The sequence below is a fragment of the Eurosta solidaginis genome, chromosome 4 (genome assembly GCF_040869045.1).
Source record: "Eurosta solidaginis isolate ZX-2024a chromosome 4, ASM4086904v1, whole genome shotgun sequence".
NCBI classification, from domain to species: Eukaryota; Metazoa; Arthropoda; class Insecta; order Diptera; family Tephritidae; genus Eurosta; species Eurosta solidaginis.
The window spans coordinates 139,235,695-139,260,022 of NC_090322.1; the positions used below are offsets into that span (position 1 = coordinate 139,235,695).

Below are 24,328 nucleotides of genomic sequence, written 5' to 3' on the forward strand. Positions count from 1 at the left end.
AAGAGATTTTTATGGAAGTATTAAGAGAAATCAACCTAAGGGAAGGTGTACGAAGCACGTATATTCCTCCGATTTTGAGGCTAGCAGCAACACTGGAAATATTAGCAGGTGGCGGTTACCAATGGCAAACTGGTGGAGCACACACAGCACCAATGGGGCATAGTACATTGTCGAAGGTTTTTCGCAGTACTTTGGTATCTATGGATGAACATCTTTGTAGAAAGTGGATACTTTTTGAAAAAGACTTTCAGCCATGCAAGGAGTGGTTTAACCAAAAATATAATTTTCCTGGAGGTAATGCAGCTCAATAAATTAATTAATAACGAAAGTTTAGTTTTTTTAAATTCATTCCAGTCGTTGGTGCCGTTGATGGTACTCATTTGCAGTTGCTAAGACCTGTGGAAAATGAACATATATATTTCAAAAGAAAAGGAAAGCATAGCATTAATGCAATGATTGTAAGTTTATATGTTCGTGCATACCTATATACATATGTTCTTTAGAACTGTTTATTGAGTAAACGCATTGGACATGCTTTATTACAGATATGTGATCATAAACTAATGATCAAAGCTATATGCCCACAATATGGAGGTGCTGCACACGACTCATTTGTGTGGAAGGCCTCAAAAGAGCGACTGGTAATGGAGCGAAAATACAACAGTGGGAATAGAAACTCGTGGCTATTGGGTGATTCGGGATACCCTCTTGAACCATGGCTAATGACCCCGTACCGGTTACGAGAAGATGAGCCAGACGAAAGGAAAAGCTTTTTTAATGATACTCACAGCAAAGCTAGGAGCATTGTTGAAAGAACTATTGGCGTTTACAAAGGTTAGTTTATTAATTAAATCTATTTTAAATATATTAACTTTAATTGCATCGTCCCGTTTAGGCCGCTGGAGGATATTATCAGACGACAGAAAACCAAGATATAGCCCAACAATTGTTGCGAAAATTGCAAACGTGTGTGCCGCTCTTCATAATGTGTGCATTAGCCGAAATATTCCTTTTCGTACCAACAATGAAGCTATAACTTCTAGGCAAGAAGGAGTGATAGAACCTACCCCACCAGACACAGGCAACCGAGAAGCAGATAGAATAAGAAATAGAATAAAAGACCATCTTTTCCATTCAGCTATGTAAGAATTTCATTTTAATTGGTAGCAAATAAATTAAAATTGTTTGTAAATTGCTAATAAATAAAATATAATTGCACTTCATTCTCGTAAAAGTTCACTCATAGGACGAATTAATTAAATAAAAAAATAGATAAACATTGTACTTATTTAACACATACATATAGGTAGCTTCATTTGTTATTCATTTTTCGTTTCAGCAAAGAGAGTTCAACTTTTACTTTTTCCAAATCCGCCTCCATTACTTGCACTTTAATTTTCTTATACTGAACTTCAATTGCAATTTGTTTTTCCATTAACTGCAGCTTCTTTTGTCCAATTTCGTTACTTTCTTTTAAGAGCCTTAACATTTCAGTTTGACATTTTTCCTGATTATCTATTTCTTTTTCAATAATTTTCATTTTGGGATCTGTAAGTTTTCTTGCTCTGGGAGTTTGTGGTGCCTCGTTCTCGCTTACTGATGCTGAAGTTATATTATCTCTTGGCGACTCACTTGGTGCTTTATTCTCGTCGTTGCTAGAGGAACTATATGCGCTCGAAATTGCTGTGAAACAGTCGTTTATGAATGCTTCTTCCGACTGCTTAGAAGAACAAGGATGGTCTGTATTGCTTCCATGTGACGTAGCGCCTGGAACTCCCAACAAATGTTCATTTATTTTTGCTACGGCAATTATTCGTTCTTCCGTGTCGTTTAAAGAAACGGCGTCATATGGACCACCCCCAGTTCTTTTCAAACTGTTCATGCGTTGTGTTAGTTTCCGTTTTGTGTTATATTTGTAGTCAGTCCATACCTAGAAGAAATAAAAGTATGTTGTAACCGCAAACAATACATCTTCAAAGAGAATTTGTATAATTTCTAATGCCACAACGCACTTTCTGCCATGCCTGCGTCACCTTTACAGGAGGGCCGTTACTATTTAGCAGGTCCGTTAATTTGCTCCATAGCTGTTTTTTCTTTGCGCGGCCGTTATTAGTATTTTGTAAGCTATTTTTAGCTAACGCATTATGCTTTTCCATAAATTCAACTAGTAATTTCAGTTGAGCAGCGTTTGTTTGTTGGCTCCTATGTAAATAAATATCAAATATGTTAAATCACAAAAATATTAAAATTTTTAACTTACATTTTGATGCGGTTAATAGCTGCGAAAAAGAAAAACGATAGCAAAATTGGTGTCGATCTGTTTACATCGAACGTTCGATACAACTCGACGATATTTTTTGTTAGAGAAAGCAAAAACGATACTTTGACACTCGTTTCTGCTCGATATCGAAATACGGAAAGCCACCCCTGGATCACTTGTTAAATTTCGATTGAACAGGTGATCGATGATGTTTACTATTGTAAAGGTTTTTTTTTTCAAACATTCTCCACTTGTATGAATTCACAATGGTTTTGATATTTTACCGTAATATTTGAAATTTTCAATACATAAAACAAATTTTTAAAATAAAATGTCAAATTCGTGTTTAGAAAGAATCGTATCATATTAACACACCACAAATATGATACGCAACTCCAAAAGAGAATTTGCCGATAATCAGAAACAATACTTCGACTAATGGGGCGTCCTAAATCGAAGCGGAAAGTCTAAGCGAAAGCGTAAACGCAAGATTAAGCATAAAAATAGTTTTTGTTAGCGGTTTTCTATATGGGGATGATATATATACATATGTGGAATCTAAATGCAGGCGTAGTGTTGGATAAGAAGTAGTACCAGAGAATGTGTAGGCGTAGGCGTAGTGTATGGTATTGGTAAGTTGTATGGAGGTATAAAGAATGAGAGCGTTATAATATTCATATTCAGTTTATTCAGTCTATGATTTACATCTTACAGACTAGATATAGAAATTATAAAAAAAGTAAAAAATTACAATATGCATTGATAATAGCTAAAGAAAGTATATTTATTTATTTCAATATTAATCTAGAAAATATAAAAAATTTTCACACAGATTACAAGAAGAAAAAGCATCTAAAAAAACAACAACCATTATTATTTTAACTTAAAAACTAATTAGCTAAGAAAAGGTTCATTTAATCTTTGTTTAAATACTTCCTTCGTAGAGGAAAAATCAAGATTTCCAGGGTTCATAAGTGAATTAAATTCTTTCCAAGCCCTAAAAATCGGAGCATTGGTTGCGTAATTAGTTCTAACAAAGTCCAACCAGAAAATATCGTGATTCCGTAAACTCCTCTGCGGGATATTATTCTCTCAAGCAAGAAGGGCAGTCAATTAATCCACTTATTAAGTCGAACACAAAAGTGAGGGACGGAATGGACCGTCTAGTATCTAAGGACTTTAAGCTAATAAGCAAACAACGACTCCTATAAGGGGGAATCGGGTCTCTGAAGTTTAATGACCGCAACGCAAAGCGGACAAACACTTTTTGAACTCGCTCAAGCCTCTTAATATGACAAACATAGTATGGTCTCCAGATAAAAACAGCGTATTCTAATTTGGAACGTACAAGCGAGGTGTACAGCAATTTTAAAGTGTAGGGATCAGAAAAGTCAGAGCCAAAACGTCTAATGAATGCAAGTGTTGAATATGCCTTTGCAATTACGTAGCTCAAATGTCTGTGAAACAGAAATCGAATACAACACCTATGTAGATCGATAATTTCGCTTAAAGTGGATAGTGGAAGCCCATCAATATTGTAAGATGTAGGCAGAAGACAGCTAGACTTAGAGTAGGAGACATGTGAACATTTTTTAATATTTAAATTTAGTTTATTTCGTTTACACCAAATCGCGACATTATCTAAATCAGATTGGAGATTCGACACGTCCTCCTTACTTGTTATTGACGTATACAACTTTAAATCATCAGCATACAAAAGAAAATTAGTGTACTTGAAACAACTGGATATATCATTTATGAAGATAATGCAAAGGGGTGGACCCAATATGCTACCCTGAGGAACTCCAGACGTCGCAATGAACGAATCCGATGAGAACCCATCAATTGAATAACGTAAATATATCTCTTTATGAGTCACAGAATTTGACAGCTTGAACTTCTTGAAATATTTATTTCTCAAATTTTTAAGTTTTAACAGCTCTTTGGTGTGCCAAGGAACTTTGTATCTGTATTTTTTAAGAACAGGGATATGTGCTTTGCAAATTTCCTTAATCTTATGCTTAAAAATTTCATAACAGTTGGAGACTTCAACATGGGAAAATAATGTAATCCAGTCAATGGAATCAACTGCAAAATTTACCATATAAGCATCCATATTTCTAAAGCGATAACTGATAGATTCATCAACGGCACAAATAGAACTAAACTCATAGAATTCTATCTTTAGAATTAACGGTACATGGTGAATACCAGGAGTGGAAAGAGGATCAAGGCACTCAGAAATTGCATAATTTACGTTATCATTAACAAAAATTAAGTCTAAGATACGAGATAGTTGATTAGAAAAGCTATTTATCTGAGTAAGACCGCAACTCATTAGATTATCTATCAAATAAATTTCGGATATGCTGCTGACATTATTAGCAAAAAGCTGATTACAATCATCAATATAGGACCAATCAATATTTCCCAGATTGAAGTCACCAAGAACACAGATACAGTCATGATCATGAAGATTAAATGCAATGTCCCGAATATTATCTACATGTGCTCTATAAAGCACATCATCACTAAAGGAGGTATGTACGAAGCACAAATAGTGATATTTGAAACGCCTTTAACTGACACACATAGCTGATCCAAGAGTGTATCATTATTGTCTAACATAACCAGTGAGGAGCGGTATTTCCTTTTGACTGCGATTAAAACACCTCCACCTCTACTATGACCAGTTTTAGTATAATCACAGTCCTTCCGAAACACATTGTAGAGATTAGTATCAAAGTATTCACTGTCGTAAAAGCTCTCGTTTAGCCAAGTTTCAACGAGTACGAAAATATCATAATCTAGGTTTGAGCTCAATGCGAATAGCAGCTTAGACTTAGTTCTCAACCCCGAAACGTTTTGAAAATATATTTTCAACTTCTTGGGAGCGGTCAACTTCTTGGGACCAGTTACACTAGCGGGATTAGTTACATTAACGGGATTAGTTATCGCTGCTGGAGCGATGCACCTTCTTGTTGAAAAAAACGGAATGGACGAATTTTCACAAATTCAGGCCATATAGCTGGATCAAGCACCTTATCAACGGAACATTCAGAAACACCCAGTTTGAAGTTAACTTTACTAACTTTGTCAAGGGAAATATCTTTCTTCACCAGAGTATGACAGAGTAATAAACTAGTCTCAATTTTAGCACGACTTGAGACATAGGCCAAGATATCAGCTTCCTTAACACTTGGCGCGAATGACGATATATGCAGATATTTATAAACGGGAACAACTTTTAATTCATTATTATTTGAATTACCCACAACAATGGGCTTATTTCGCTTTCTGCGATTATTTTTCGCAACGATTTCCCACTGGGGTACTTGGCGCTCAGAAGATTGATTAAACCCAGCATCGCGAGGCGCAGCGACCGCGGCAAAGCTAGGGATAGTAGCTTCACTTGATTTGCCTTTTGCATTTTTGTTTGCATGTATGCGAGGCGTAGGCGTAGTCGTAGCAAAGCCTTCCAACGCAGCATTGGATATAGCTGCAGGTACAGCATTTGCAGAGGGAGAAGGCAAACCAGCATTATGACTTGTTCTGTTGTTGTTTTTGTTTAAATTTAATTCCAATTCTCTTAATTGCACATTCTTTGTTGTGCTTGAATTGGTTGGTTTGACACTCACAGCTTTCTCAGTAGCAGAATCATTGATTATGGGCTGTATTAACAATTTACCCACAATGAACTTAGATTTTTAATTTCAGAAGTTATTGCTGAGAGAACAGAGTCTTTATTCTCCAACTTAGAGCGCAGAACACAAATTTCAGCAGTAAGATCATCCGATTTCTGCATTAAACATTTATTTTCGTCATGAAGTGCATTGACACTCGACAGAATGCGAGCATTTTCGCGTCTCACTTCAGCAAGTTCATCGGCTAGAAGTGCTAATTGATGATTGTTTGTGTTTGCACTAACACTTTCATCACAATTATTATTAACAGATGGTAGAACAGACAGAGGTTGTTGGTGCATAGATAAGCGCCTCTCAGCAGAGCAAGCTTTACAAAAAAAAGGTTTGTCAGAAGCCAGCAAAAAGTCCAGGTCACTCTGCAACAAACCAACACACTCAAGGTGAAAAATCTCATTACACAGACTGCACTGCACCGTCGGCTTCCCACGATTCACCTTATGTCCGCAACTGCACGGCATGTCAGCCTGTTAGCTACACTTTTTGGTAATTTAACTTCAATGCACGGAATTCGGAATATTTAAAGATATATTGATTTATTCGTATTGAAATACCAGCCTTATTGTTTTATCATGTTAACGATTATCCAAAAGACAAATAAATGTGCATTAACACGATTTAAACACTACAAACTCATTAGGTTAGATAAATATACGGAGCAAATTGAGAACACGTCCGAACAAGGCGGCGTCAATTTTTTGTTTATAGCATAATAATAGAAAAAAGTTAAAATAAATATCTAAATGTAAATGCAAAAGTATTTGGGACTTGAAAACATCCCTCGAATGAGAGAAATCAATATTTAGCCATCTCGAAAGTTTATTGAATTCTGCTAGAGAGTGAAGAATAGGATCGAAAAGGACATAGTTCATTCTGAAAGAGGCCACATAAAAAGGTAGGGAAAAACGAAGTAATATACTGGGCACATTGAACGTGATTTTCCCGAGCAGATCAGGGCAGTTTACCAAATCTGCCACGAGATCAAACACGAACATAAGCCCGTGCAGGGTTCTTCTAGAGTACAGGGGTTGTAGGTTAATCAACGTACACCGAGCCACATAAGAAGGTAGCGGAACCTCGAAATGAAGAGATCCAAGCCCAAAACCGAACAAATTTCCTTTGAACCCTTTCAATTCTAGCCGCATGACAGCTGTAAATAGGGTTCCAAATAATAGAAGCATACTCGAGCTTTGAGCGAACCAAGGAAATATATAAAGTCCTCCTGGTATAGGGATCCTTAAAGTCCTTAGCATAACGACGCAGGAAAGCAAGGTTTCTATAAGTTTTCGGAAGAATATAACAGATATGATTAACAAAAGAAAAATTAGTATCAAATACAACACCAAGATCAACAAATTCATTGACTGCATTCAAGAGACTACTTTCTAAATAGAAATGTGAAACAAAATTATTACTGGACTTCGAGAAAGACATGTGAAAACATTTTTTAACGTTTAGGTAGAGTATGTTAGTATTACACCAATCAACTAGATTATTCAGGTCACGCTGCAAAACCAAAACATCTGAAGGACTATCAATCCTACGAAAGATCTTCAGGTCACCAGATAATGAATCAATGATAAAGAGAACGAACAAGAGCGGCCCAAGGATACTACCCTGAGGAACCCCAAAGGTTGCCACAAAAGTGTGCGACTTACAATTCTCAATATCAACACAAAGGGATCTATTAGACAGACAAGACTTCAACCAACTCAAGAATACCGAGTGGAAACCAATGAACTCCAATTTCTTCAGTAGAAGCTGATGAGACACCTTGTCAAATGCCTTGGGAAAGTCTGTATATATGGTATCCACCTGCGAACCGACTTTAAAGGCTGATATGCAAAAGTTCGAAAAAGAAGCCAAATTAGTGACTGTAGAGCGACCAGAAACAAACCCATGTACTCACTACACTGTAGCGTAATGTGGGTACCATGAACGTGGTAGATATTATATAAGCGAAATCACATAGGAACTCAAAGCAAAAACGTCGACAACATATAAATTAAAGTCTCTGAGTATATACACAATTTTTGTGCATGCAAGTGCACCTAGAGATATAAAGCAGGGACTTAATATTTATAAGTTTTATCGCATAAACGTTGCTCCATAATAATTTTTGAACGGAGATTGAAAAATGTTTGTTTTTAGGCTATCTACTGATACATTGAGCAAGATGGCGAATGCTTTCAAATACTTTGTGTATGAAGAAAATCTGGTCGAATAGGTTCATAAAAAGGCTTTAATCAAAGAGAGACGATTTGAGATAGCGGATACACAAATTATTATTGGGCAAAGTGGCACACTTTCTTAAAACCATAGCGTAAAATGATTCTCGTTGTTTATCCACAGTGGAATAATTCTTTAAATTTTTGTTTAAATCCGAAGGGATGGCAACATTTTAAAAATATCGGCTGGCTTTCAATAATAACAACTGTTGTGCTTAACGAAATAAAAACTGTGCAAATATTCGAAAAAAAAAAAACCAAGCAAGATTTTACAATGCAGCTAATTAGTAAATTTGTTGAAATTTAAATAAAACACTTTTTTATACTGAGCTGCACTAATATACATACAGGGTATTTTGGCTTCGTCACAACTGGGCTTTTCAACGGTATAAAGAAATGAAGATAAATATAAAAGTTAATTGGATTAACAGATAAAACAAATAACGCATGTTTTTCGATATCGAAATTTCGTTTAAGGCTAAAAATGTACGAGTTCAGTTATATAGATATAGTCATTAAAGATATGCCATTATTTTTAAAATCTATTGAGGGCCGTTTTCACCATATTCAGTTAGTCACTTATCTAAAAGATATCCCAATTTTCGTTTACTCGTTTAAGAGAAAGCAAAATGTTCATACAAAAGTCAAATGTTTTGCTGGTAGATTTTTGTAAATTGTTCTACAATATACTCACAGTTATCGATTTAACTGGGATTTGGTCACCCTGTGTTGATGAAAGCGAGAATTACTGGTCCAGTTAAACTCTAACTTAGCTAGGGATGCTCAAAACGGTCCTAAGATGTTTAAATAACGATATATTAGTATTAGTCAACAAACAAAATTTTTTAAATAAGTTTCGTTATAAAAACTCTCTTTAAATTATATGCGAAAGCGGCGGCGGTGTATATAATGTTCGGTCTAGCTCGAACTTGAAAGCGCTTCTTATTATTTATTTATTTTTGCATACCAACAAAATAACAACTAAAAATACAATTGCTGATAAAGAATGGAAATGCTGTTGGGAGCGGAAACAATTTATTTCCAAAACTTAAGAAACATGTACATATATATATACAAATGCGCGTTTCTAAAAAACGTCAACCTAGAACAAAAAAGTAGTCTTGATTAGGATGTTTTGTTAAAGGGCATCTCGAATTAGATCTCCATAGTTTTAACAGTGCCAGAAATAACGGGTCCAAATGTGCACTCAAACCATTTTTAAAATGTTGGAGCTGCATAAGTAGATGTTGCTACGCCCAATTTTTAATTTGTCAAATGTAAAAACCTGTTATTGCATTATATAGCGGCGGGCTCATCAATCGCTTATCACGCTTTGATCCATCACCTTTCAGAAGGTGCATACATAATTTCAGGACCTTTAACCGTTTTCAAGATATCGCTATCGTATTGTGACGAATATTAGTATCACTAAGCGATACTGCCATCATTAAGCCGATACTAAGCAGTATATACGAAACAAATCAATCATCATCTACACACATACATACGAGGCAACGGAGAGATACTCATAAACACATGTAATCATCAGCCGAAGTAGTACTCACATATACACACGCATATGCCTATGCGAGATACTATAAACTACAAATACAAACGCATGGAGCTGGTAACCAAGTAGAAGATTTTAGAAGGATAAATGTATATACATTTGGAGAAATATGCGGACAAGGCAACAGAGTACAAAAGCAGAGCAAGCTGAGTAGTCAGTAAACAGTTTGATTTAAACACATAGTTAGTTGTTAGTTTTTTTTTTTTTTTTTTAGTTGTGAAGTATAAGTGTTATTGTTTAGTACCTTAAAGTAGTCTAATAAAGGTTGGAAATAAGCGGAATTTCTCTAAATTCGCTAAGTATGTAAGTGTGCGTAGCAATTGCCATTTTAAAAGTTGTTTATGCGGATCGAGGCACCATTATGCCAAATATAAAGTGTGTAGCTATTAGTGAATCTGCTAAAATCTGTAAAATTACTTGTGATCAGAAGAAGCATTACGCCTAATTTTTATTTATTTATGTATTTATTTATTGTTTATTGTCTACCGAAAAATTCTAACAGACTCATATTAATTAAAGGGTATAAACAGACTAAACTAAAACTTCTTTGTTTTAAGTTAAAATTCAATTATTTAGCATAAGTATTACATGCGCGAATGTATCTTGTGAGTGGCGTATTAAAACCATAATTAGTTGCATGAAAGTTTACAATGAATAGCCTATTTGTTCTTTAGCAAGATGAATGAGTATACCCCCTGGATCCATCAGGAGTTCGGGGTCGCCAGAGCCTCGGCTGTTAATAAAACAGGATTCGCTACGGGTAGGTGAGGTTGACAATTGGGTTGGAGAAGCTATATATTCCGCGGGGGGTTAGGGTAGTCGTATATTATTGTTTTACTCTTTTTAGCAAAAGTAATAACGCAACATTTATTAACGTTTAAATGAAGATTATTTGATGTACACCATTGGAAAAAGTTATAAAATTCGGATTGAAGATTTATACAATAAATTTTATCACGGATTTTTAAAAATAGTTTGACGTCATCCGCAAACATAAGGAAATTCGCAGCTTTAAATTGATTGGGAAGGTCATTAATGAATAGCAAAAAGAGAAGTGGTCCAAATTGTGTACCTTGTGGTATACCTGACCACGCATTAGTGGCGTTTTCCGACATACTGGTGTCCATTTGGACAAAGAGTTTCCGTTACGCCAAAAAACTTGAAAAAAAGTTTTTAGTTTTCCTTTGATACCGAAGACACAAAGTTTTTTCAGTAGTATAGCGTGATCTACTTTATCAAATGTCTTCGAAAAATCCGTATAAACTACATCTAGATGTGCCTGACATTCGAAGGCGAAGTTTGAACACGTTGATTTTAATGGTTCAAAACCGTGTTGATGTATGGAAGTTGATGTTTGGACGTGGGCGTATAATTTATCTTTAAGCACGTGATTGAATATTTTGTAAGTTATAATTTAACAGGAGAATAGCAATAATTTTCTTTCCGATTTCCGGCTTATATATAGCTTAATTCTGAACAAAGAACCCCTCCGAGCCGGTTGAAATAAAGAGTCAACGCCTTGGCAACCATGCCACTGTTAGCAGTGAAATATTCGTTTGTTTTGCAAACGGCATTAACAAAAAACAACAATATCAGCTCTGAAAGCCAGCGATGAATCACTATTGCCATTAAAAGCTGCCATGGACTAACTAGGCAATTGAAAATAAATTCCTCTCATGCTTTACAAGCCACTCATCGTACCCGTCCCGATATATGGTGCAGAGTCATGGACTATGACAACATCAACTGAGGCGGCTCTGGCAGTGTTCGAGAGGTTTATGGCCTTTACCAGAGCGACTACCGAAACAGATTTTATGATAAGCTGTACGAGCTTTATGCAGACATCAACATAGTGCAGCGAGTTATACGAAGAGGAAGGAAGAGGGCGGACCCCACACCGCTGGAAGGCCAAGGTGGAAAACGATTTAAATTTCCTTGGTGTTACCATGCGTCAATTAAATGGCGCCCGGTTTTGAGCGCTGCTAGAGATATGAGCTACATTTCATTCTCCAAAACTTTAAATGTTGACTAGTATGCTATCCGCCAATAAATTTATTTAGTAGGATGTTGTTATTTCTTTTGACTTTTTATGCAGGTTAGCTTATTTATTTATTTTTTTTATATTTAAGTTACGCGTAATAATAATACCAGATGAAGGTCGAATAAGATTCGAATTATTTGTGTGTTCCGTGTGCTTTGTTAATTATAGTTTCAATTTAATTTGCTTAAGGGAACTAGAGATGGTATTGTACATTTTGTCACCATAGTTCTTCCGTATATCGATTAACGTATAAAGATTTTGTAATAATGGGTATTTGCTTCTAATGTTTGCGTATTTGTTGCAATGGAATGAAATGTGATTAGTGTTTTCAAATCTGTTACCCAAAATATTGGTTACTTTTTTATGTGCATCTTTGTAGTGACTGTTTGTTGTCTAATGTCCTTGTTCTTTTGATTATATATGCTTTTACTCGTGCTGGGCAGTCTTTTGTTGTTGGTGGATGTTGACAATTCCAGTTAACACACATTATTGTTTTGCATTGTTCTTCAGTTGGATTTACGTGGTAACATTTTTTACATCGTTCTACCTTTTCTTTGCAGTTTTGAGCAAAATGGTTTAAACGGAAAATTTGTAGCATTGTGTTACGGTGATAAATGGTTTTACCATTATTTTTGTGTGTTCATACATAATTTCGTTCAGTAGTGTTTGCTCTTAAAAAAAATGTTACACGCCTTGCAGGAATTCTTTTTTCTGTATTGTCCTTATCTATTCTCTCGACTCTTACTAGTTTCATTATACGTACTGTTAAACTAATCCATATTTTTGTGTAGTTCATGCATTGACATTTCCGTGGGGTTCTCAAAAATGATATCTGTTTTTGAAAGGCAGTGTTGTAGTATCTTAAGTTCGTATCCTTTGTTTTTAAACGCGTTATCATTGCACATTTTATTTTCTATTTCTGCATTTTTAAAAATAGTTTTTACTCTAACCAAAACCTACTTTGCTTACCTCGTCAACTTCTTCGTGACCAAGAATATTTAGAAGGTTGGCTACGGTTACTGCGTTAATCGATTTTCTTTCCAGTCCATTTTGTTTTTTGTCGATGTATAGCATAAATGGTACTTTGCGGTATTTATCGTAGTGTAGATCGATCTGATTTTTCTGTAATATTTGATGAAGGTCTAATGAGCGTAGTTATACCGACATTTTCTTTTACTTTTGGCATAGTTTGCTGAGTATTTCTTGCTTTTATGTTTATCTTATCCATGATATTATAACGAATTTAGTGCAAACTCCACTTATTTTACACCTTCTACTAACTCTAATATTCAATAATGAAAAATGGCCTTTATTAAAGTACTTCACAATAACACTGATACTTTACAACCAATAGCTTGCTTAAATCAATCTGATTACTGCTTACTCAGCTTTAACTCCTTTTATATTCTGTGATGTCCCGTTCGCATACTTCTAGGCGTTTCTTCTTCTAGAATTTATTACTTGTTTACCAGCTATAAACTCACCAGCTATAAACTAAAGATGCACGTTTATAGCTTCTCGTATGCGCCTGTATATGTGAGTTATACTTGCACAAATATTTGCCTACTTTTGTGAGCATCTCAGATATATGCATGTGTATGTGTGATAAATATTTTGCTGATGATTGCATACTTTGTGAGCATCTCTCCGCTGCTGGCATGTACATATGTGTAAACATAATGATTGATTTGTTTATTTAGATACAAGTGACTGCTTAGTATCGGATTAGAGATGATAGTATTCCTTAGTGTTGCTAATATTCGTCACAATATTTTATAATGTTATTTGTCTTGCTTGTTTGTGTATAGTTGTTTGCTGGGTGTACAATGTATTATTTTCATTATTTGTCATATCCGGTGTTATGGCCTTATCAGAGCTACTCAAAATTTTTCATATGGAAGTGCAAATCACAACACATGTACAAAATTTTATGTGCACTGAAAAATTTTTGTATTTGAAAAAAATTGTTTTGGTTTTATTGGTCTGTAGGTAATTAATTATGAACTTTGTTTTTTCTAATTTATTCGTTTTCTATGTATAATTATTTAATATAATATAACTTGTAAAATATACATTTTACAATAATAATAAAGTTGGTCTTGAAGACAACAAAGTTTTAATAGTTTGAGGTCGGAAAACGTTGAAGATTTGGTTTCAAGTTAAAAAATGTTTGCTTAGAATATTACGTAAGAGCCAATAAATTTAATACTGAAAGTTGCGAAAAATTGCCTGAGTTTTTGTAGTAACATATTTTATATATATCGTCGGAATTTGCTTTTCAATAATCATACTAAAAGTGAATGTGGAGATTTCCGCTAATGTTGCATTACAAATTGAGTTTCATAACTTTCGAAGTGCTTAATTAGAGGGCTCCGCGTGGTTTGTTTTAAATTTGTATTTAAATTTACATATCGTTGCTGCGCTCACAAAAACAGTTATGTGTTTTTCAGTAACTTTTCAGGAGATCAAAAAAACTTATTTCTGTTGTCGTATTTTTGAATTATTTTATGGAAAGTATGTTATTGATGTATGAAGGAATAAATCATGTTTTTTAACCCATTACGACGTGATAAATATTTGCGCCGTTTAATAGCACATAGCTTAGCTATATCCCGAAGTCTTGGCACACGGTTAGAGTTATTTTCATTCCGAAGGCCGGACGGGACCTACATGATTTTATTCCGACTCCGAACGGAATCTGCAAGGCAGATGAGTTTTCACTGAGAGCTTTCCATGGCAGAAATACACCCGGAGCGCTTGCCAGACACTGCCGAGGGGCGACCCCGCTTAGAAAAATTTTCTTCTAATTGAAAAACCTTATTTCTAAAATTTTTTTGATGTTACTTTGCCCGGGGTTTGAACCCAGGGCATCCGGTGTGGCAGGCGGAGCACGCTACCATCACACCACGGTGGCCGCCAAGTATCACAAAAAAAGTCTGTCCCTAATTTCGTGGGTTAGAAATATTAAAAAAAAAAAGTTAAAAAAATTATTGCAATGAGTTTTGCAGTAATAGAAACGTTTAAGAAATGTTCACAAAATACCAAAAAACTATAATCATAAAAAAAAAATTTACCGATACAATTTGTACAGGCTTAACAAAATACACTGGACTCCTTAACACTTTACTTAAGGGGCCTCCTTACAACAGGCTCATTTTCCGAGCTTCCAACTTTATATTGCTTGAAATTTAATATTAGATTTAATATTAAAAATTAGTAAAATATCAATTATTATACCGTAAAAACCAATCTTTATTATGAAATTTTCAGTTTAAAGAAACACTCCCCCAATTCCTTGCTTGGAAGAAAAAATCGAAATGCCACGAAATAACGTACTACCACGAAATTAGGGACACTTACCTTATCATATGAATTTAGAAGAGGCTCCTATTCTTTTGGTACAGTTTTGCTTATATTCTTTGGTCATATGACCCATATATTTCAGCTCTACGGTCAGTTATCAATTTTAATTTTATTTATGAATCAATTTTGATTACACATTTTTTTCAGTGCTATTAATTTTTTAAATAATTTTTAGATGGCAAATTGTTAGTGTAAATTTTTTTCATCATACACAAGTGCCTGAGCTTCTTCTAGGCACTTTCACTTGGTTCAATTATATGGTTGGCTCATCTCATCAGCTGATTCTATTTATTTCATTGCATGGCCGAAGGGATTGTCAAAAGGAGATGGCAAACTCAAAATGAAACCAACACATTGGCAACATTTTCTTACACATACAAAAACTGCTAAGTTTTATGTTTCCATTCCATACCATTCGCACCAATACACAGATTTTGACAATTTGAACAGACATATTTTGTTGCTTTACAGATGAGCCAACCATATAATTGAACCATGGCACTTTCATAAGAAGTTCGAGCATTTTCATATAATTTGAAATTATATGTGAGGGCATGTGGGAGTGCTATGAACATTTTTTTTATATTTGAAGTGTGAATTTGTATCTGTGCCTGTGATTCAGGGCTAAACAAAAACAAAAGTGCTACAAGTGTATAGGGGTTGAGCAGCCCAAGTCCTTATCAATTTTCGGTTTTTTATTTCCTTCTCTATTGCTATCCCCAAGAGCCTCCAGGCTCCTCGGGGTCCACATCCGTTTTGAGGTTAGGATTGCTTAGAAATGGGTGTGTTATTTTTCGGCTGTAACTAACTGTAGTTATTTAACTCCATAGCGCCCGACTATGAGGCGGAGCTGTTTAGGACTAACATCTACGCCGTTTCGCCTCATAGGAGGGCGGCGGGATGTCGGTGACCAAGAATTGCCAACCCCCTAATCCAGGGTGTTATGCGGACCGTGCCTATTGGACGATTTGCAGCCAGGGGATAAATTCGGCTGTATTCGAACGGAGCCTTCCTGATACCGGGCCACCTCGGAAAGTATTTATGGCCTTACCACAGTAAGGGGCGCTGCTGTGGCGGACGGTTCTTTCCCCGTACATAATACTGGATCGCTGAGCCCGCCTTGTCGGGCAGGTGGTCGTACGACCAAGATGAACGACTCATTACCTGATTGTAATAAGGACGATGTAAAGAGGAGGACTGAGTCGCAATCCAAGGACGAAAAATACGAATTAAGCGATGCGTCGGACTCGGGGAGCGAGAGTAGTGCTGATTCAATGAACTCCGTGTTGGAGAAGCACACAAATGAAAACGGAGTAGAACGGAGAAGGGTACAGAGCAGAGGAAGTAAAAGAGCTCTCGCGCAGTACCGTGCAACACTAAGAATTGTACAACGCTTGGGAACAGTGGTCGACCCAACAGAAGTGGAGATCGAGCGCTTGGAATGGGCCCATGAAGCGGTAGAAGTAGGTCAAAGGCAGTTCAAAAGGTTTGCTGCGAGAAACCCTCGGTTCTGCAATCGGTACGAGGAGGAAGAAGCGTCGAATGGCAGAATGAAGAGGCAACGTTCGGCGGAAGGCGACAAGCCTGCTTTCAAGAGGCAGAAAGGACCCAGTCCTAGAGCCGCGAGGCAGTGCATTCGCATAGACAAGATAAGTAGGGCCAAAGCTGTAAGACAGATGGGCTCCAATAGCGAGGTAGCAACTACCTCGAAAGCTGCGAGTCAGAGGGAAGTTCCAACTACGGAAGTTGGAGATAAGCCAAAGGAAGATAACGCTAAGACCCCGGCTTTCTCGGAGGCGCTAAAGGGAGTTAACGCTAAGACTCTGGCTTTCTCGGAGGTGCCAAAGGGAGATAACACTAATACTCCTGCTTTTCCCGAGAAGATGAGTGATGTGGCAACGCAGTCACTTACTGTGGCGCTGGTTGATCGTATCAGTCCTTTCGGGCAAATGACTACTGAAAGGTGGAGATCTGTGGAAAGGGAGCTTATTAGCTTAATGCTTAAGATAATGCGGGAACAACCAAGTAAGCCCCTTCCAATCTTTGATTCTGGGGGATGGTATAATGGTGTGAAGATGATAGCGTGCGACAACATCGCGAGCTTGCGGTGGCTGGAGGAAGTGGTTCCAAACCTCCAAAGGCAAGACACGAACGCGCGGTTTGAGGTGGTGGATAAAGCGCAAATCCCCACGGTATCAAAAGTTAAGGTATGGATACCATGCGTGATGAAGTCGGAGGAAACACTGCGACTTCTGCAGAATCAGAATCCGAACATACCGACACAGGATTGGAAGGTACTTACTGTATCTCGGCCTAGCGAGGATGGTCAGTTCTACATCTTCCAAATAAACAAGCAGGCGGAGGATATTTTGTACACCCAGCTTGGCAAAATGTCCTTTGGAACTGGCAAAATTTACATGCGACTCAGGAAAAGAAGTCCCGAGGATAAAAACCCCAACACGCTAGAGGTGGGCGAAGTCGAAAAGGACCTCAAAAGCCTAAGGGAAAAAAGGCAGGTGGAGGTCCCCGACGTCACTACGAACGTGCTAGAAGAGGACCAACCGCTAAATGGTGCTGTGACTCGCACAGAGGAACACCCGGCACAACAGTCACGAGAAGCTGAAGGGGGCCACGAATACTCTAAACCAAAAGGGCAAGGGGAGGACGACGACGTCAAGACGAAGGTGCTGGAGGGGGACAAACAGCCCAATGGTGCTGCGAGTCCTACAGATAAACCTCCAACACAGTAAAGTGGCGTCGAGCGAACTCCTCCTAACCCTTGAGGAGGGTTCGTTTGACGTGGCGCTGACCCAGGAGCCGTGGCTCTCATCGGAATGAAAGGTTTATGGACTTAGCGCGCGCGGGTTTGGCGTTTACTATGCGCAAACGGAAGGACAGGTGCGAGCTGCAGTAATGGTAAGGAAACGGCTGCATTCATATATGCTGCCTAATTACACCACTGATGATCTCGTAGCGGTGGCCGTTGAGCAAAAGAATAAGCAGGCATTTATCCTGGCATCCTGCTACATAGACCATGCTGCGGAGGTTCCACCGATGGAGTGCAAAAGGCTAGTACAGGAGGAAGGGCGCAAAGGGCGGTTGGTGATAAGCGCAGATGCAAATGCGCACCACAATGCGTGTAAGGAGCAGATACGAACGAGAGAGACGAATCTCTATTTTGTTACATCCTGCAAACCAATTTGCAGATAGCCAACAGGGGAAATGTCCCTACATACATTGGTCCAACATCCAGCAATGTTCTGGATATTAAATTGAACAGCTCCGAGCGTGATATATCAAGGTATGATTGGATGGTTCTTGATAGACCATCCTTCTCCGACCATGCATATATCAGCTTCAACATCCCCCTAAAGAGGGTAGAGAAGCGGGGAACCTTTAGATACCCTAGGTCAACGAACTGGACTAAATTCCAGAAACATGTAGAAACAAAACTGGGTCAACCCAAAGAGGTTGCTAATGTAGACGAACTGGAGGAGTCGAATGAATTCCTAACAAGGACGCCTATGATTGCAAAGCCGCCATGGTGGAGCAATGACCTGAGTCTTCTAAGAAGACAGGTAAAAGAAACGTTTAAGCTCGCAAAGACCGCGGAAAGCGAAGCGTGTCGGGACGAGTACAGGGATCTACTGAGGATCTACAAGCGTGAAATTACGAGGGCGAAGAGAAACTTATGGAAAAGTTTCTGTGCGGACATAGAGTGCTCCAGCGAAACAGCACGGTTGAAAAAAGTCCTAGCAAAGGGAAACATAGTCCAGGGACTAATAAAGAAAGAGAACGGGGAATGGTCACGTAATAGTGAGGAATCCCTTGAGGTGCTTCTCGATACACGTTTCCCATCGGGAGACGGTTTAAAAGAGCCAGCAGACATCACTCACACTTCGATCACGGAGCTAGTAGTGCCGGGCTTGTTGACCGATACTAAGATCGAGTGGGCAGTGAAGACGTTTTCTAAGTTTAAATCGCCGGGCCCAGATGGTATATTCCCGGCCATGCTACAAGTCTCAAGTAGGGCGGTCGTGGAATGGCTAAAAATAATATTCGATGGGTGCATAAGACTGAATCATGTACCGCACTCTTGGTGAACTGTTCGTGTAGCTTTTCTAACAAAGGCGGGGAAGATCGGTCACGTGTATTCCAAAGACTATAGACCCATTAGCTTAACATCATTTGTGATCAAAACCTTTGAGAGGCTGATAGATGTGTACATAAAGTCCAGTGTGGATGAAAAGCTGCTCTCCACAACACAGCATGCGTACACCAAAGGCAAGTCGGTAGACACCGCATTGCATAGGGTGGTAATAAATAGAGAAATCCCTGGAATATAAGGAGTATGCTCTAGGAGTCTTCTTGGACATTGCCGGGGCTTTCAATAATGTTCCTAAATGGGCGATTATGGGGGGTCTTAATTACATTAAAGTACATCCTGCCTTAATCAGATGGATCGGCTGCATGTTAAATTGTAGAAATATAACATCACAATGGAGATTGTACGAGGCCACGAAATCAGCGGACAGGGGCACGCCGCAGGCAGGGGTGCTATCACCTCTGCTGTGGACGCTGGTCATCAACCAACTGCTCAGGCAATTCGATGAGGGACCCGTAAAACTTACGGCTTACGCAGATGACGTTGCAATTGTCATAAGTGGAAAGTGCCTTCGAACGATTAGTTCTTTGATGGATCGGGCGCTTCAGGATATTCATACCTGGTCATCTAATGTCGGGTTGAAAATAGATGCGGAGAAGACGGATATGGTCTTGTTTACAAAGAGGTAAAAGGTCCCAAATTGGAACAGGCCTAAGTTAGGAGGGGTGACCTTACAGGAGAAACCTTGCGCAAAATATCTAGGAATCATCCTAAACAGTAAGCTGTCACGGAAGCTTAACGTGGAGGATAGGGTCAAGAAGGCCTCAACGGCACTCTATGCATGTAAAAGAATGCTGGGGTGTACGTGGGGCCTATCGCCCTCTCTTTCTCATTGGGTTTTTACAGCGATTGTAAGCCCTATTCTATACTATGGAGTTCTTGTTTGGTGGAAAGCCACACAAAAAACAACATACCTCAAAAAATTAGAGGCGGTATACAGACTATCGGGAGCCCTGAAAACAACCCCGACGGCTGCACTGTATGCCATTCTGCACATTCCACCTGTAGACCTGGTAGCAAAGAACAAAGCATTAATGGCCGCAACCAGGCTCGGTGCTTCGGGGCAGCTTGAGCGCCGACCATATGGCCATAGTAGTATAGCGTCATCAATCACAAGACGAACAGACTACCTGATTCCCTATCTGCGCTTCGAGGGAGATCTTAAGGCCACAATAAAGGTGGGCGGTTGGCGCAAGGGTGCGCAAATGGCGGACGAGGCCATACATGTGTACACAGATGGTTCCAAGGTAGTGGAAGGAGTAGGGTCTGCGGTATACTGTGCTTATCCGGATTACTGTAGCGTTTTCCAAGTGGAAATATTAGCCGTAACCAAAGCAGTAGAAACCCTGGAAGAGAATAGCTTAAGCTGCAACCGTGTTAACTTTTATATTGACATTCTAGCAGCAATTAAGGCAATAATCTCGCATAGCACAGCATCTAAATGCGTGTAAGAGTGTAATCTACGATTAAAATGACTCGCTTTCGCTGTCCAGCAACTGCATTAGGCCGGTATACACATACATTCGTATTCAGTACTTATCTACGTTTAGAAAAGAATACTTAAAAATCATTTTCTTACATTTTTTGTTATATAAATAAAATTGATAAAAAAAAATTTTTATTTTTGAAATTTTTTTTTTCAATTAAATAAAAAAAATATAAAAAAAAATCGGCCCACTCTGGAATTAGTGGGGATGATTGCAGAATTGATTAAAGTTTTTTATGAGAAAAAAATGACGGAATTCGAAAAATCTCGAAAAACTGGAAAATTAAAAAAAAAAAACTTTAAACATTTTTTTGTATTTTTTCCGAAAAGTACATTTAAAAACAAATTTAAAAAAAGATCCCAAATGGTCAATTTTTGAAAAAGTTATAGCATTTTGAAAACAAAAACGGTTTTTTTTTTTTAAATTCATAACTTTTTTTGAGTTGGATGAAAAAATTTGAAAAAATTCTGAAAAACGTCTTTCGTAAGCTAGAAAAAGAAGAAACACTTTCAGCCAATTCTAAACGGGTCGGGTTCAAAATTGGTGGAAATGAGATGGAATACCCTATATATATATCAACAAATTAAATAAATATTATTGAAGGGCGCGATAGCCTCCGAAGAGATTTTTGGTCCGAGTTCCTCTTCCAATTTACGTTGTGCTCATTTTAATTTTTCTACAAGTTGATGGAACGGGACCTACTTGGTTTATGGCGACACCGAAAGTCACTGAGAAGCTTTTCAGGGCAGAAATACACAATTTTTTTTTTTAGATACGATTTTTTTTAATTGAAAAAACTAAAGATTTTTAATAATTAGTGAGCTTAAAGGCGGTAAATAATTGCCCCTATTACCGTTTACAACTCAACTTGGCTATTTTGAAGATTTGTAAGCTATTATGGTTAAGGAAGCATTTTGCTCCTGACTAAACGAAATGAAGGACATTTCCACAAACGCGGTCGAGGGACGGCTGTACCTCCTATTTTAAAATTATGCGCTACACTCCCATTCCTTGCTGACGGCAGCTATCAAAAATGCTGTGGAAATGATTTTAGTGTTGGCACAACCTACGACATCTATAGTTGTTAAAGAGGTTTTAGATATTATGGAGGAGCATATTTGTGCGAAGTGGATTACAACCCAAATGACAGCAGAGGAGCAAAGCGCTTCAAAAATCGCTTTTTACTCTAAAACAGGATTCCCAGGAGTAGTGGGTTGTATCGATGGGACTCACGTTCGCATAATTTCACCAATAAAAGAAATACAACAGAAAGGGTACTACAGCTTAAATGTTATGATTGTAAGTAAAAATGAACACGCAAATAATAATTTTGAACAAAATTATTGACATAAACTTATTTCCATATTCAGCTTTGCGATTACAAAATGTGCATCCGGTATGTGGATACCAGGCACCCAGGCGCTAATCACGACTTATTTGTGTTCAGTGTAAGCGACTTGAAGGTGCATTTGGAGAGAAACATACAGCGTAATTCTTGGATCTTGGGTAAGACTGGTCGTTATTATATATACAAATAAATTGTTGAAAATCCATTGAATAAGGCGATGCTGGTTACCTACCCTCTGTAAACTTACATATTTAATGACTCCCTATCGTATGGATCGTGGAGGAGAGGGTGAAGAAGGCCTCAATAGCACTTTATACATGTAGAAGAATGCTGGGGTGTACGTGGGGCTAATCGCCCTCTCTTTCTCAATGGGGTTTTACAGCGATTGTAAGCCCTATTCTATACTATGGAGTTCTTGTTTGGTGGAAAGCCACACAAAAAACAACATACCTCAAAAAATTAGAGGGGGTATGCAGACTATCGATGCTTAGCATTACGGGAGCCCTGAAAACAACCCCGACGGCTGCACTGTATGTCATTCCGCACATTCCACCTGTAGACCTGGTAGCAAAGAACATATCATTAACAACTGCAACCAGGCTTGGTGCCTCGGGCAGCTTGAGCGCCGACCATTTGGCCATAGTAGTATAGCGTCATCAATCACAAGACGAACAGACTACCTGATTCCCTATCTGCGCTTCGAGGGAGATCTTAAGGCCACAATAGAGGTGGACGGTTGGCGCAAGGGTGCGCAAATGGCGGATGAGGCCATACATGTGTACACAGATGGTTCCAAGGTAGTGGAAGGAGTAGGGTCTGCGGTATACTGTGCTTATCCGGATTACTGTAGCGTTTTCCAAGCGGAAATATTAGCCGTAACCAAAGCAGTAGAAACCCTGGAAGAGAATAGCTTAAGCTGCAACCGTGTTAACTTTTATATTGACAGTCAAGCAGCAATTAAGGCAATAATCTCGCATAGCACAGCATCTAAATGCGTGTTAGAGTGCAAGCAGTCTCTGGAGAGAATCGGGATAGGGAGTAGCATATATCTATATTGGGTCCCAGGGCATATGGGAATAGATGGAAGCGGATGAACTAGCTAAAAAGGGCGCATCCCACGAAGCTTGCTCCGTAGACGTCCCAATTAGACTGGGGGAGATTAAGTGAAGGCGAGAGGTGCACATGATCGACCAAGAGCGAAAGGCGTGGGTTCAAGCGCCGGCTGTAAAGTGTCGAAGATTATGTTATGTTAGACTAACAAAGTTGCTTATATCATTAAAAAGAGAGAACTGTAGACTCATAACGGGTATTCTGACTGGACACTGCCTTCTGGCGTCACATGCCTTTAAATTAGGCTTGGTCAGTGAAGCATATGTAGGAAGTGCGGGTTGGAGGAGGAAACAATCGAGCACGTTCTGTGCACGTGCCCTGCGCTTGCCAGGCTAAGGCTCCAGCTATTAGGAGTGATACAGCTGTCAGATCTAGAAGCAGCAAGGGCTTAAGTCCTAGGAAGCTTCTAGTATTAGCCAAGAGGACGGAGTTATTTTATAACATAGGTCCTGGTTTTTGAAAAGGTTTTTCAGTTTGGTCGTTAAAACAAACTTCTGGTAACACTACGGACTCAATCAGTCTATGTGAGGTCCTCATGGACCGGCCAGTTCAACCTAACCCTGCCTTCACTCTATTTTGGCTGCATCCGAACTGCGGCTTGCCTCTTCCAACTTCGGAATGTCGCTCCATTAGTTCAATCAGTTTTTCTAACCGATCCTTCGTTGAAACCTTGTTTTTTCTATAAATGTGTACAAAAATGTTGATTATAAAATTTGTTTAAATTAATTTTAAAAGGTTTAATTACCCGCTTTCCATTTATTTTTTATAATTTTCTTTCCAAACAACTGCAAAATTGTATGAGACAACTGCTAGTAATCAGTTCCCAGATGTTGACGTCTTTGACTACTACACCAACAAAGTTGTTAGACCACATAACTCAACCGACATTTTTTTGACAGGTTGATTTGTAATCTGTAATAATAAATTGCGAAATTTCAATCCAACCAGAGTTGAGTTGTAAACGGTAATAGGGGCAAATAATTATTAATTAATTCAATGTCATAAACAGAACAAATATCGAAAAATTTCAATGAATTTTTGTAGGAACATTGTTT

At 38.2% G+C, this 24,328-nt stretch overlaps 1 protein-coding gene across 13 annotated transcripts in view; it reads left to right on the forward strand.

Moving 5' to 3' along the window:
- The window catches only part of LOC137250391 (cytokine receptor-like), a 243,328-nt gene that overhangs the window by 81,069 nt on the left and 137,931 nt on the right, over positions 1 to 24,328 (forward strand). The window contains exon 1 of one of the 13 annotated variants that reach the window (XM_067783095.1): positions 22,291 to 22,321. The exons of the other annotated variants lie outside the window; for them this stretch is intronic. The gene's annotated coding sequence lies outside the window, so the exon portion shown is untranslated. Of the gene's footprint in view, positions 1 to 22,290; positions 22,322 to 24,328 lie in introns of those variants that run through there. 13 annotated transcript variants of the gene reach the window in all.